This window comes from Bufo bufo, chromosome 4, assembly GCF_905171765.1.
Source record: "Bufo bufo chromosome 4, aBufBuf1.1, whole genome shotgun sequence".
Lineage (NCBI taxonomy): Eukaryota > Metazoa > Chordata > Amphibia > Anura > Bufonidae > Bufo > Bufo bufo.
In genome coordinates, this window is record NC_053392.1 from 457,195,869 (window position 1) to 457,212,303 (window position 16,435).

At 40.8% G+C, this 16,435-nt stretch overlaps 1 protein-coding gene across 1 annotated transcript in view; it reads left to right on the forward strand.

Annotated features, from left to right (window-relative positions):
* Window positions 1-16,435, forward strand: part of SMYD3 (SET and MYND domain containing 3) — an 876,371-nt gene that overhangs the window by 503,253 nt on the left and 356,683 nt on the right. The window lies entirely within an intron of this gene.

Consider the following 16,435-nt stretch of genomic DNA (forward strand, 5'->3'; position numbering starts at 1 on the left):
AAAGTTAATGTATTTCAGTAATTCAATTCAAAAAGTGAAAATCATATTATCTAGAGATCACGGCGGTTTCCCTGGATGCTGCTGCCCCTACTGGTTCCATGCATTTATTGAAGACTTCACTGGCTTGGATTACTGGATTTGGTATTGTGACTACATTTTTCGCTTTGTTTGCCTCAGGCATAACATGTATTGCATTGTTCAACTGGCATTTGACCATTTTTCCGTACGACGGGCCTTTAGTGTTTGTCTGTTTGTCCATGTTCACATATTGCTAGGGTGATCGTGCAAGTAGGTAGGGATAGTGGGTCTGTGCAGTTTTAGGGCTTCCTTGGGTGACCATACAAGTAGGTAGGGATAGTGAGTACGGACAATTGTAGGGCTGCCTAAGTTGACCGTGCAAGTAGGTAGGGAAAGTGGGTCCGGGCAGTTTTAGGGCTGCACTATCTTTGTTTGGGTGTGACAGTAGTCGTAATCCTGACAATAGATTCATTACATGCACAGTGATGTATTTCAAGCATTTATTTATTTTAATGTTGATGATTACGGCTTACAGCTAATGAAATCCCAAAAGTCAATATCTAGAAAATGAGAATATTGTGAAAAATTTCAGGATGGTGTCACACTCTGATCAACACAAAACACCTGCAAAGGTTTCCTATCCCTTTAAATGGTCCCTCATTCTGGTTCGCTACAAAATTATGGGGAATAATGCTGACTTGACAGCTGTCCAGAAGACAGTCATTGACACCCTCTACAAAGAGGGTAATCCAGAAAAGGTCATTGCTAGGGATGAGCGAACTTCAAGTTTTGAAGTTCGGGTATATGCTGAATTGCGTTATGCAGGACTCCTGCATAACGGAGACCGGACAGATCTGTTATGCTGGCCATAGACTTCTATCATGACAGAATGCATAACAGAATGCCTCTAAAGGCATTCCATTATGCATTACGTCATGGAATTCCATGCAATTCAGCATATACCTGAACCCGAACTTGAAGTTCGCTTATCCTTAGTTATTCCTAAAGAAGCTGGCTGTTCACAGAGTGCTGTATTCAAGCATATAAATGGAAAGGTGAGTGGAAGGAAAAAGTGTGGTAGAAAAAGGTGCACAAGCAACAGGGATAAGCAGAGCCTTGAAAGTATTGTCAAGAAAAGGCCATTCAAGAATTTGGGAGAGATTCACAAGGAGTGAACTACGTCTGGAGTCAGTTCTTCAAGAGCCATCACACACAGACATATCCAGGACATGGGCTACAACTGTCGCAATCCTTTACTCAAGCCGCTCATGACCCAGAGACAACGTCAGAAGTGTCTTACCTGGGTCCAAAAACCTGTTTTCAGATTAAAGTAAATTTAGCATTTTATGGAGATGCTCTTTTAATTTTCCAGCAGGACTTGACTTCCAAAAGTACCAATACCTGGTTTAATAACCACAGTATCACTGTCCTTGATTGGCCAGCAAACTTGTCTGACCTAAACCCCAGTCTATGAGGTGTTGTCAAGAGTAAGATGGAAGCAACCAGACCCAACAGTGCACACAAGCTGAAGGCCGCTATCAAAGCAATCTGGGCTTCCATAACACTCATCAGTACCACAGGCTGATCACCTCCATGGCACCCTACATTGATGCAGTAAATTCATGCAAAAGAAGGCACAACCAAGTATTGAGTGCATACTGCACACTTTACATAATTTTCAGTAGACCAACATTTCTGTATTTCGGGTTTTTCTCCTTGTTGTCACCACCAATGATGTGTCCACACTCTGCTTGTTCAGTTTGGCTGCTGTATATAAGCACAAGCCCACTGTTCAACACTTGATAGAAGCCCAGCAAGGTTAGATAATTAGGCATCTGAACCAACAGTGTCACACATACTGTATGCTCAGTCTCCGTATTGGGGGGTCAAGTACCCCTTGAAGTGCGTTTGCATTTGATCACCCACCTACTTGTTTGCTATAGCTATACCAATCTTTACCTTTTTAGCATTTAGGTCTTATCATCTGAGGGTTTTTTGAGTAAAAATGATAATTTACCTTACTAGTTTGAGATCATTGCTGACGGCAGTGGTGAGAGCTGAGCAGTTTATTGAATCTCAGCAGACATCTGGTTCATTTATTCAGTGATACATCATAGTATTTTGGCATATCAAACATTTTCATGAGCATGTGATGTTTACTGCATGATTTTCATAATCCATTACAATATTATTTGAATATACCCAGCAGCCTATGGTTTATCTTGTTAGAATATTTCAATATTCTAATATGTCATCAGACGCATACTATCTCTGGTCCATTTTACGCTATGTATGAATATTTTCAGGTCATTTCTTTATAAATAGGTAAGCTTGTGTGTCAGTTTCACATTCATTAAGTTTATTTTCCAACGTAACAAGGTCAACAATTCAAATAACAGGAGATAAATCTTAATAAACTTCCATGACATATTCTAAATTGTGTTTAAAATGCAATGAAAGTACCATACAGCTCTTATTGAGAGTAAATGTGTCTTATTGCTGGAGATGAATTCATAAAGCCCCTTGTTATCCAACTCAAAGGAAATATAAGTAAAATATCATACGATCGCCCACCTGGTTAGTTTGCTCTATACTCTATGGTTAATCTCACTTTTGTGATACCTTCACTTTGATACTTTATTGGATAGCCTTTTGGCAAGGTATATGAAGTAGAATAGAGTATAAGATAGTCCTAAAATAACTGAAATCAACAAGAATGTGCCCCACCAAACCAGGCAGACATATTTTTTATCCAGATTGAAATAAAGACAAATTCAATAATGATTTTGGATGGGAAATCAGAAAATCAATAGAGATGTTCTTAGCCTTTATGTGCCCTTCTCTATTATGTAAATGTCACATGAATAAATTATGCTGAAACATATGAAAATATAGTTAGTGACCTGTCAAGTTCGAGTGTTCATCATCTATTTTACAAGTTCTCATTAATAATGAAAGAAAATGAAAGTTACAGTATGTTACATTCAGTTTGCTGTACATTCCATCTTCTTAGGCACAAATATTATAGAAAAATGTAAAATTTTGTTAAACAAGTAGCATTTCTAGACAAAAATGTTATGTTTAAAGATGCATCAAATTTAATAAACAATGTGCAATTTTTGATTAATTTGGCACGAAGAATGCCAACGCAGACTCCTGCATACCCTAATAATACATTACCCCCACAGTGATATTGGAAAAATTGTTTTCTATTTTGGGAGACAAGCAACAGGTATGGTGTTATGTTATATAAAATATACATATACAGTACAGACCAAAAGTTTGGACACACCTTCTCATTCAAAGAGTTTTCTTTATTTTCATGACTATGAAGGCATCAAAACTATGAATTAACACATGTGGAATTATATACATAACAAACAAGTGTGAAACAACTGAAAATATGTCATATTCTAGGTTCTTCAAAGTAGCCACCTTTTGCTTTGATTACTGCTTTGCACACTCTTGGCATTCTCTTGATGAGCTTCAAGAGGTAGTCCCCTGAAATGGTTTTCACTTCACAGGTGTGCACTGTCAGGTTTAATAAGTGGGATTTCTTGCCTTATAAATGGGGTTGGGACCATCAGTTGCGTTGAGGAGAAGTCCGGTGGATACACAGCTGATAGTCCTACTGAATAGACTGTTAGAATTTGTATTATGGCAAGAAAAAAGTAGCTAAGTAAAGAAAAACAAGTGGCCATCATTACTTTAAGAAATGAAGGTCAGTCAGTCAGCCGAAAAAATTGGGAAAACTTTGAAAGTAAGGGCTATTTGACCATGAAGGAGAGTGATGGGGTGCTGCGCCAGATGACCTGGCCTCCACAGTCACCGGACCTGAACCCAATCGAGATGGTTTGGGGTGAGCTGGACCGCAGAGTGAAGGCAAAAGGGCCAACAAGTGCTAAGCATCTCTGGGAACTCCTTCAAGACTGTTAGAAGACCATTTCAGGTGACTACCTCTTGAAGCTCATCAAGAGAATGCCAAGAGTGTGCAAAGCAGTAATCAAAGCAAAAGACGGCTACTTTGAAGAACCTAGAATATGACATATTTTCAGTTGTTTCACACTTGTTTGTTATGTATATAATTCCACATGTGTTAATTCATAGTTTTGATGCCTTCATAGTCATGAAAATAAAGTAAACTCTTTGAATGAGAAGGTGTGTCCAAACTTTTGGTCTGTACTGTATATTCTATCTCCACCAGCCCCCCACCCATAAATACACGTACACCAGAGTTCTGGGAAAGTGAAGAAGCCGTGGCTTTTGTTTTTACAAAAGCAGTGAAAAATTCTCCTTTTTTGGGAGCAGCAACAGCATTGCAGTATGTAACCTGACGGACAAGGCAAGAGATGTGCAGTTGTGTAGGGGTAGTACTAGTGGCAGCAGGGGCAGTGTAGTAGCTGTATGGGACCTCATGGGCAGGCAGACAATGGCAGTGGCATCATTGGGCCAGTGATAAATAGCCAGTGGCAGCAATAGCAGATCTATTTATTGGCATCAGCCAGAGGTGTGTGAAAATCCTCATAGATCAATGTCTGATTCATTTGACAAATGTAATGTTTTCTACACATGTAAAGTGCAGTTTTGTCCGCTTGGCTGTGACAATACCAACTTCCATAGTGAATACTCTCTCAGTACACTGGAAGCTATAAAAGACATGTTACAGTGTAATGTTACAGTTCACTACAATATAAAAGCAAGTGACAGAGAACAACATGTCAGGTACAGTAGTCTGCGATAAATGGAATTTTGTAGGAAGCAGAAATAAATTTTTGGCCAGCACCCGGATTAATATTGTAGGAGATTTCTGTCTGCAATTGTGCATTTTTAGTGGAAATTGGGCTGATATCTGGCTGATGCACATTATTGTGACATTATACGATTTTAATGCTTTCAATAAAATTAACTATATACTTTCATATATACTGGGTGTGGCTTTGGTTTCTTGTAGGGACTCTTTTTGTAGGTTTTGTGTTTGTATATTGAGGTACCCTGGTCATTATTTTTTGGGAGGCAATTGTCTGTATTACAATACAGTGAGCCTGACTCTGTTCCTAGGTAAAGCTGGCCATACATTTGAGATAATGATTGGCCACATTGTGGTCGATCAGTTGTCCATGGGATTGTTCGTACAAACGATCCCAACAACTAAACTGCCCGACCAGGGAGTCAGTTTTTCACAAAAACTGACTCCCTGGTGCCTGAGCACAATGGCAAATGATCGGCTGAATTCAGCCAATCATGCCATCAACATGTAGTTTTGGCTGATGAACGGCCAAAGTTTTCCAGCACGACGGATTACATTTTTGGCAGACAAGAGTCGGCCATCAGCGTTCTCGACAGTTTTTCAAAAGACAGTTGGTCGGAATTGCCGAAATCTGCCATTGTGGCGGAATTAAATCTTATGTGTATGGCCACCTTACCTTAACTACTCTCTAAATCTCTCTCTATCAGTTAAATCTAACTAGTTGCTATACCTTACCTTCCCTGTCTGACCCTAAACATTCTTTATTGTATGTCTAAAGATAACCTTTCTTTGTTCTTTCTCTGCAAGAAGTCTTGTTACATCAATGTACGATATCAGAATACATGTGAATCATCTGCTTAGGATCTTATATAGTGCCATTTTCACATGTCAATATCATCCCTTCTGATGGGCTGTGACAGTGTGTCACAGCGATCATATGCAAATAAATTGGTCTCCGGGATCTTCACTGTGACCACAGCTGTCTAATAACTGCACATTTACAGAGGCTTGCAGCACCTGACCCTGTTACTCAAAGTGCAGATGGTGCTACAGTTGCAGGGAAAGCAGAGCCTCTAGGTGTAAGGTCGATGCCCCTGTTACTTCTAGAGGTCTGCTATTGCTGACAACGTATCGGCAGGGTAATCATGACACTGCTAGTGGTTGCCTTTCTATCATGTTCTATACTGTATTGCTGCCACACCTGCTGCTTCCTGTAGTGTTACTATTACTGCCCTACACTTCACTGTATTTCCTTTACTGCTACCCCTACACAGCTGCACATATCCTGCCATGTCTGTAAGGTTCTATACTCTACTGTGACTGCTTCTGATATGACTACCCCTCATAGCTAGACATCTCCTGCACATTAGGTTCCATACTGTACTGCTGCTGTTCCCCAAAAAAGGGGAGAATTCTGGAGGCTTGTTCACAACAAGTCACTACTTCTTCTGTTACTACTGTGTGTATAAATACCGGCTGGCATCTGCTCCCCAATAAGTTACCGTTTTTGGATCTTTTTTTAGTTTTAGAAAGGATAACAAATACTACAGTGCAATGCATTTTAAATAAGCATTTTGTTAACACTATCAACCATGCATTTGGACATTTCTATACATGTCACTGTCTTTGTATTAAAAGCTTCATAGGGTGGGGAGAGAAAAAATATCAAAAATAAAAAAGAGACAAAGACATGGCAGAGAAAGTCCTAGGACACCTCAGAGTGTCAGAGCAGTTTTGATTCGGGTCAAATTTATCTGTACCCAAATCGAATTTTCAGAACAATTCATTAGATTACGATCAAAATTCGCTCATCTCTAAATGTGCACCACAAACATTTTAAATAATGTTACTTCCTGATGACACATTTCCTGTTCTACACTTTTTATTGGATGCTATTAAGCTAGCTTTTCATGTTTATGTAGTTTTGATTACATAGCTGTTTGTCAGTATCATTTTAATATGGTCACAAAAGCATCTAAGACTAGCTTGAATAGCCCCACTTCCTCACTAGTTTTGTAAATATCTTACTTTAGGAAATCATAGCTATTTGTTAACTGTTCCAACAGTTTATCACGTGTTTTATGGGTTCAGCCCTGTTTGTTCTTATTCCCTTTGCTTTTAAGAAGGAGCATAACTAGTGTCCTCTGGGCCACTTTTTGGTCCTGGGTCCCCTTCCCTGTGAGACCCATTGGTGTTGCTAGAGTCTATTACAAGGATAAGCAACCTTCAGCACTCCAGCTGTTGTGAAACTACAATTCCCAGCATGCTCTATTAATTTCTGTGAGTTCTAAGAAGAGCATAGGAAGTATGCATGCTGGGAGTTGTAGTTTCACAACAGCTGGAGTGCCAAAGGTTGCCTACCCCTGGTCTATAAAGATAATTGCCCCCCACAAAAATAATAATACATTTTGCTATGTATTACACCTCTAATAATAGTCATACAGTTAACAATTAAAACTACTATACAAGCGAAAAATATTATCATCAGGCTGTAACCGGGGGCGGATTGGCCCTAGACTTTACAGGGAAATTTTTCGGTGGGCCGATGCCCAGGGGGCTGCCTAAGCCTTCTTCACGGCCGGATAGTGGAAGTTTTGGGGGATGTATTTTGTGCTGCTGGCAGTATTTTGTGATGAACTGTGGTATTTGGCTCTGTTGGGGTGGTATAATGTGCTACAATGGTATTTTTGGCCTTGCCTTCCATTGATTTGGACCCAACTACAAAATAGGGCCACTTTTAGTATTTTTTCCAGGGCCACTTTAAGTTCCCAGTCCGCCCCTGACTGTTACTGAACAAAGCCCAGGAAACCAAGACCAATATTACCAATAATAATAATACTGGCTAAATAATACAGCAACACCATAAGCACAAATTACAACCACATAGTGACTGAATACCCCCATACTTGTATTAAATAGAAACCACCGTACAATGACCATATAGTGATAGATACTAGTTCTACGCAGACGCTCTGCTGACCAGATATGTGATTACATTGCAGTTCTATCCAGTGACTTACAGGTGATATCCTCTATGATTGGAATCGGTCACATTCCTTTTCCCTCTCCATCCAGCCAGAGTGCAATAAAGACTTCATCCAGCTGCAACCTATGTCTGTAGAGTGTAACACTAACACATTTTAGTCTCATTACTTTTCCATCACCCTCAGTAATTATGTTCCTGTTTAAGCCTCCATAAAATTGCAATGTTTGGTTTTATGCCCCATACAATAGTAATATGCACCTTTGTTCCCCTGTACAATAGGAATGCCCACCTTTGTGCATCCATACTATAGAAATGCCCCCCTTTGTGCCCCCATACTTAGGAATCCCCCTGTTTGTGCCTTCATGCAATAGTAAAGTTCCCTTTAGTGCTTCTTGCAGTATGAATGTGCACCTTTATATCACTAATATGTTCCTCGGTGTCCCTTAGAGCAGTAATGTCCTCAGTGGTGCCCATGAAAATAGATATGTCCTCCTTGGTGGCTCCATAGAACAATAATGCCCCCATTAGTCCTATCTAGTACAATAAAGTCCCCTTTTGATCCCCCTTTACACAAAAAAAAAAAAAGAGTCATATAGTCCTGTTTTAAAAATGAGTAACCCTCTTCCTCCCACACACTGTGAATGGCCCACTGTAGGCGGTGTAATTCGGTAATGTCATTGCTCCACCTGATGTCTTCTGGATAATTTACACAATTAAAGCAACTCATACCCTATACCCATATTTTTTTAAAGTAGATCTCTGACAGATTACATATTCTTAGCAACCACGGACGAATCTAAATTCCACTCTGTCACGAGGGGAACAAAGAAACAAAAAAGGGGTGGGGGCGCACAATAGGGTAGTACGTTCAATACAAAATAAATTGATTGAAAGATAAAGGTGCTCACCTTTTAGGGTTGTGCTAATAATAGACACAACTCTATTGTAGACTTGTAGGTATATATATATAGACTTTTAGGATCCAGGAATAAGTATCTTTGGGATCGGATGCCCAATCCTCCAAAGCGTGCTTGTAGTGAAGGAAATTCTGGTCAGGCGCAAAATCACTGGTTCAAGCAGGTCTCTGTAGGTGAATCTTCTTTACATAACAAACATACAGTATGTACATAGAACTCTATGTACATATGTTTGTTATGTAAATAAAGAAGATTCACCTACAGAGACCTGCTTGAACCAGTGATTTTGCGCCTGACCAGAATTTTCTTTCACTAGATTACATATTCTGACAGTCATGGGCGCATTCATGCAATTCTGCATAAAAATTGTCAGTCTCCATGTCTGACATAACTAGAGCCGTAAACGCACCTAACTTACTAAAAAGAAAAGTACAAGATGTGGAACGCTCATACACGCCACTTATTCCTATGTCATAAAAATCACTGTGCACTCTTAGGGGGGATTCATTTGACCATATCTGTTTTGCAGTCTGCAGATTCTCGATCCGCAAAATACGGGTGTGGTCTGTGTGCATCCCGCACTTTTTGCAGGCCCCATTGAAAAAATGCCTATTCTTGTCTGCAAAACAGACAAGAATAGGACATGTTCTACAATATGTGGCTTGGTTGCACAGATGCACCCAGCACATGGATGACATCCATCAGCATTTTTGTGGCCCCATAGAATTGAATGAGTCCACATACAATCAGCAAATAATGCAGATCAGACATGAACTGAAAATACGGTCGTGTGAATGCCCCCTAACTCTGCACCCTTTTTTACTACATGTAGATCTGGTTTGGAACCTTGCTCTAGCCCCTCAGAATTGAACATGTTCTCATGTCTACATGCACGTATCTTCATATTCACCAGAACCTGTAAACATTTCATTCATGGAGTCAACAAATGCCCTGAGTAGGCTCAGGGGTGATAAGATATACAACTGCTTAAATAGGACCATTCATGGGTCCAAACATTATAAACTAAGTATCAGGATATGTAGGGCATAGTGCAGGGATCTAACTGCACTTACAATTTTTTTCTGGTCGCCGCTCCGTTCGCCCGCTGTGACCTCCAAACATTATAAACTAAGTATCAGGATACATAGGGAATAGTCCTGGGATCTAACTGCACTTCCTTTTTTTTCTGGAGACATTTTCTCTTTCTCCGTGGGCGTCTCCTTCTCCCTGGCTGTAGCACTGTCAAATCGCAATGGTTTCTGGAGACCAGAGGCCGAGCAATAGCTTCCAGACCTGCCATGTGAGTAAACCTATAACCTGCAAGAAATGGGGTTTAATAGCGTGTCAGTGTAAAGCTGACAGGGATAACATTGCAATACAAAAATATTACAGTATATGATAGAAGCAGGCAAAGTATGAGAAGTTTAAGTTCCCTAGTGGGACTAAAATATAAACTAATGGGGGAGATTTATCAATCTGGTGTACGGTAGAACTTGCTTAGTTGCCCATAGCAACCAATCGGATTCAACCTTTCATTTTCCAAAGGAGCTGTCAAAAATGAAAGGTAGAATCTGATTGGTTGGCAACTAAGTTCTACTTTACACCAGTTTGATAAATGACCCCATACGTTTTTAAACAGTACAAAGTATATAAAGAAAGAAAAGTGATAAAAAGTTGTATGTATCCAATAAAAACTACAATTGGTCTCACAAAAAAAAGGCCCACACAATTCTATTGATGGAAAAATGAAAATGTGCAAAGTAAAAAAAAGTTGAAATAAATGTAACTATGGTATCATGAGTATTGTACTGACATGTAGAATAAAGTTACCAACAATGCCAGAACTGCTATTGTTTTGCTTCCTCTATCAGATCTGGCGACCTTGTTATTGGCGGGTGTCTTTAGGAACAGCAGGGCTTGTGTTATGGACAGTGGGTGTGGACCCACTGTGCCAATTAACCAGTTTGGCTTTGGGCTAAACCTAAGGGCTTTGTACTGGTAGTTCCCTGCTATTCACCCTTTTACTCCTATACAGGAATCTGGACTTCACCGCAAGGAACCAACCAGGCCTCTGCCTCCTGGAGTAGTCCTGGTGTAGTTGGCTGTTTCTTTTGATTGGACCGTGCTGCCTCAGAAGTCACAGAAAATCCACAATCAAAGCCAGCAAGATAATCACGGACATGGGGAAGCAAACAGGCCAGTCAAAGCCTCTCCTCCTCTCCTTTCCAGGCTTCTATGGAACACCAAAATTGCATCCAATAGTGAAGTACCGTCATGCAAATTGGAGTAAAAAATGGTTTTATTATACTCACAATGTACAAGTATATACAGGCAGTATACAATGGATCAATCACCCGACCCGGGTTTCGCTCAGTCGAGCTTCGTCAGGGGTATTCATCCCACCCACTCCAGGGCGGTCTTATAACGGGTCAGGTTGGTTTGCACCCGCCTACCCACTCACACATGATCCAATCAATTATAAATTTAGACATCAAATCACACAAATACATGTCCAATAAAACAATGTAAAATACATAAAATAGCAAATACATAAAAGACATAAAACAGGGACATTTCAAATAGATCTATCATACATCGGTATATAACCTCCTGTAGCGATCTATGACTACTCCTTTACTGTCAGTTTCATTCATACTACTCCCTCTTTACTCTAATAAGTCTCCTAACCAATCGCAGACCACATTATCCTTAACCCTCCCTCCTCCATTCATAAAGACGGCAACACCCCCCTATCACATGATATCTCCTTGCCAATCACAGATCAAATTGGCCTTGGCCCGCCCTCCTTCATTCATAAAAACGGCAACTCCCCCATATCACATGATGTTGTCCAGCCAATTCAATTCCACCACCTTGGAAGGTCCTAGCTCGATACAACACCACACTCACAGGTCCTAGATCAACCGAGAACACTTCATTGCTTCAGGTAAGACAAGGTTTTAAATCAAATTCGGCATTCAGGCTTTTTGGTTGTAACGTTCCCATTTTATATATCCATTCCACCTCACGTTTATTTATCTGTTTTACTCCATCCCCTCCCCGCCAGTGTGGCTTGACTTGTTCCAACCCCACAAAGAACAAACCACTTGGATCTTTTCGGTGCACCAATTTAAAGTGCATCGAGACACTATGGGTTTCCAACCCCTTCTTGATATTCCTCACATGCTCCTGAATTCTTATTTTAAGCTTCCTGAGTGTACGTCCCACATATTGGAGTCCACATGGGCACTCCAACATGTAAAATCCACAAAAGTAAGACTAATCCGCCGGGAAGGCCGATTGTTTCCGGCATAAATTCCCTGACCAGCCGACTGGGGGAATATGTGGATTTTTTCCTCCAGAAATATGTCCCTTTGATGCCGTCCTTTCTAAAGGACACTGGCAGTGTCCTGCAGTTTGTCATAGAATTTGGCAATTGTCCTGCCAATATGTGGTTGGCCACTATTGATGTGGCCTCATTATATACAGTGATCCCTAAAGAACTAGGACTCAAGGCGATCGAGCACGCTCTGAACAATGATCCCCTAATGACCAAACAACAGGTGTTATTTATTTTAGAGTGTGTTGATTTCTGTTTGAGTCATAATTATTTTTGGTACAAGGAGCAGTATTACCTGCAACGGACCGGTACAGCGATGGGGGCGAAATTCTCCCCCAGTTTCGCTAATATTTTTATGGGGTCCTGGGAAAGTGCCACTATTACACCTGTGTTGAATAGGACCATGGAAGCTGGAGAATTGATAATATGGAGGAGATTTATCGATGATTGTCTGGTCCTGTGGAAGGGGGAGAAACAGGGCCTGCTAGATTTCATCAAGGGGTTAAATGACAATCAATGGAATTTATCCTTCACTAGTACAGTCAGTGATACCTCCGTTAATTTTTGGGATTTGACACTTTTTGTTGAGGGCAACCAGCTTAAAACCAAAACGTTTTTTAAAGAGACGGATGTTAACGGCTATATAGATACCTCCAGCTGCCATTATACACCGTGGCTGAAAAATATCCCTAAAGGACAAATAAAGAGGGTCTTTAGAAATTGTACCAAAGTGGAGGATTTTAGAACACAAAGCGAGGTCATCAAGGAACGGTTCAGGGAGAAAGGGTATCAGGCAGATGAATTAGCCAAATGTAGCAGGATGATAGAGGAAGAAGATAAAGGAAAGAAAAAAAAGGTGGAGACTGAGAAAGATTTTCACTTTTCCTTTTTAACTCAATACAATACGCAGGCAGGTTTGATAAAAGATGCCATTAGGAAAAATTGGTCCACTTTAAAAAATTACCCTGTGCTAGGGAAGGATATTCCACAAAAACCGGTAGTTATTTTCAAAAAGGCTCCCTGTTTACGTACCAAACTAGTACATAGTTCTAATCATCAAGAGAAGACAATAAAAGGGAACAAGTTTAGCTGGTGTGGGTTCTGCTTGCCATGTAAGAATCGGAAAAGGGAAGATAAAAAAAATGCATATTCAATCTGTGCACTCTAATGGAAAGAGTGTGGATATAAAGGTTAAGGGACAAATTACTTGTGAGAGTGCAGGGGTGGTTTACATGTTGGAGTGCCCATGTGGACTCCAATATGTGGGACGTACACTCAGGAAGCTTAAAATAAGAATTCAGGAGCATGTGAGGAATATCAAGAAGGGGTTGGAAACCCATAGTGTCTCGATGCACTTTAAATTGGTGCACCGAAAAGATCCAAGTGGTTTGTTCTTTGTGGGGTTGGAACAAGTCAAGCCACACTGGCGTGGAGGGGATGGAGTAAAACAGATAAATAATCGTGAGGTGGAATGGATATATAAAATGGGAACGTTACAACCAAAAGGCCTGAATGCCGAATTTGATTTAAAACCTTGTCTTACCTGAAGCAATGAAGTGTTCTCGGTTGATCTAGGACCTGTGAGTGTGGTGTTGTATCGAGCTAGGACTTTCCAAGGTGGTGGAATTGAATTGGCTGGACAACATCATGTGAAATGGGGGAGTTGCCGTTTTTATGAATGAAGGAGGGCGGGCCAAGGCCAATTTGATCTGTGATTGGCAAGGAGATATCATGTGATAGGGGGGTGTTGCCGTCTTTATGAATGCAGGAGGGAGGGTTAAGGATAATGTGGTCTGCGATTGGTTAGGAGACTTATTAGAGTAAAGAGGGAGTAGTATGAATGAAACTGACAGTAAAGGAGTAGTCATAGATCGCTACAGGAGGTTATATACCGATGTATGATAGATCTATTTGAAATGTCCCTGTTTTATGTCTTTTATGTATTTGCTATTTTATGTATTTTACATTGTTTTATTGGACATGTATTTGTGTGATTTGATGTCTAAATTTATAATTGATTGGATCATGTGTGAGTGGGTAGGCGGGTGCAAACCAACCTGACCCGTTATAAGACTGCCCTGGAGTGGGTGGGATGAATACCCCTAACGAAGCTCGACTGAGCGAAACCCGGGTCGGGTGATTGATCCATTGTATACTGCCTGTATATACTTGTACATTGTGAGTATAATAAAACCATTTTTTACTCCAATGTGCATGACGGTACTTCACTATTGGATGCAATTTTGGTGTTCCATAGAAGCCTGGAAAGGAGAGGAGGAGAGGCTTTGACTGGCCTGTTTGCTTCCCCATGTGCGTGATTATCTTGCTGGCTTCGATTGTGGATTTTCTGTGACTTCTGAGGCAGCGCGGTCCAATCAAAAGAAACGCTTTCACCTGTGTGAACTGTACCCACTTCACCATTGGGACCTGCGACGCCACTAAGCAACGTACTTTTTTGAGGCTTATTTATTAATTATAAATTGTCTGGTGTAGTTGGCTGCTGACCCACAGGAGTCAGAGACATTGGTGCAAAGCACCAAAGACACTGTCTAAATTGTAGTCTGATTGCAGTCCAAGAGTCAGGGCAGGCCGAGTACTTGCGTATTCCAAATAGCGATTCCAAGGTCAGGGCAGGCAGAGTTTATGCATAATCCAGGTCACAGTTCCAAGGTTGGGGCAGGCAGCAAGGAGCAGAATCAAAAGACAGACAGGGTTCAGTACGTGGTAACTCAGACGAGATCTCCTTCCCTGGATAGGAACCTTAAAGCTCAGGCGAGGAAGTGGATCCAGAGCGCAGCTAAATAGGAGGCTGATCAGAAACTTAACCATCACCTGGACAGGGGCAGGAGAAAGGGATTAACTCTCCTAGTGCTGAAAGGAGTTCACTGAGCACTAGTCCCAGCACACACAATGGAGTGATGTCTGCGCTTATTCAGGACAGCAGGACAACGGCGGACATAAGCCGCCAGCCTAATAACTTATGAATCTTAGTCTCAGATCAGTTCTGCTAATGACTGATGTAGAAAAAATAAAAAAATTGCCACGCCAACAAAGACCATTGAATAACCGCTGATTTGAAAGGGAATCTGTCACCAGTTTTATGGTGTCCTAACTAAGGCTAACATAAAATAGGGGGGACAAATCCACTTAGCAAAATGCTGGGTCACTTTCTTTAACTGAGCCTTCCATTTTGTCAAAATGGAAAGTGCATAATTATGAGTCCAAAATATTCATGAGCTCCTGGCTTTCCCCACCCACCTGCTGCTGATTCACTTAGAAAAACCTGTCAATCAGAGGCAGATGGGCAGGGAAAGCCATAAGCTCATGAATATGGGGACTCACTGGCATGAGCTGGAGCTGTTAGGATTTAAAAGTGAGAGCAGCAGAAAACTGCTGACAGATTCCATTTAAGCTAAATACAAAAAGAGATCGCTGCGCTCACCTGTGATGAATCTTGAAGGGAGGCACAGACTGCTAGGTACGCAGGATAAATACCAAAGAAAAGAAAAAGTACAGCTTCCAAAAAATGTAACAGCCTTTATTAATAATGTGCTAAATAAAATCCAAGTCAGATACCATGTCTGCGCGTTTCGGATTTTACAGAAGTGATCCTTACTCATGACAAAGTGGTGATAACAACCATGAGCTCATATGTGTAACTTGACCAATCAGGTGCAGTTTAAAAGTCCATGGGTGGGTACATACAGTGGTTCTCTGCTTTTCCTTAGTTCTCAACTGGATTTGCATCCTAAGGCCGCGAATACAGTTGGAAGCAGCACTAGCCATCGGCATGCCCCTTTCTCTACCGGGCCCCTATGAATCCCCTGTGACCAGAATAATAACATTGCTACAAGTGAAATGCCAGTTTATTGCAAAAGGTTTGGTCAGAAGTTCATCTACCTAGGTGGCAACATCTTCCATTAACGGAACAATGTTTCATTTGCAGCTAAGTTGCTATGTGTAACCTCTACAGTAGCATTTATTTTGTGTGGATATAATTTCTTTCTAAGCGTTAAAAATCATTAGCTGTTGGTAATGGAGCTAGTCACTAAATGTGCCAATTAATAAATGTATTGCTCTAAATTTGCCCAATTTTACTGCATCTTCTTAACAAGCTCCAGTCTGTAAAACAAGAAGCGCTTGGCTGCCCCATTGAACAGGTCCCCTTTCTCTCCTCTAATTAAGAACACCTTATTTCAGTCCTTTCCTTGCTGAATGGAGCTAGTATACGTTTTGAGAGCTGCTTGAAAAATTGCAGGAGACTGGGAGCCACGTGTGATACCTGGCTCTTTTTCCGGTGCTGGCACTGGGTGTTTTATGATCTTCCACAGCAATTTGCTGAACGCTATAGACTTTATTTATTGAATGTTTCTATTCCTTCAGGTCAAAACCCACTAATCCCAGATTTGCTTTGCTTGTTTTTACAG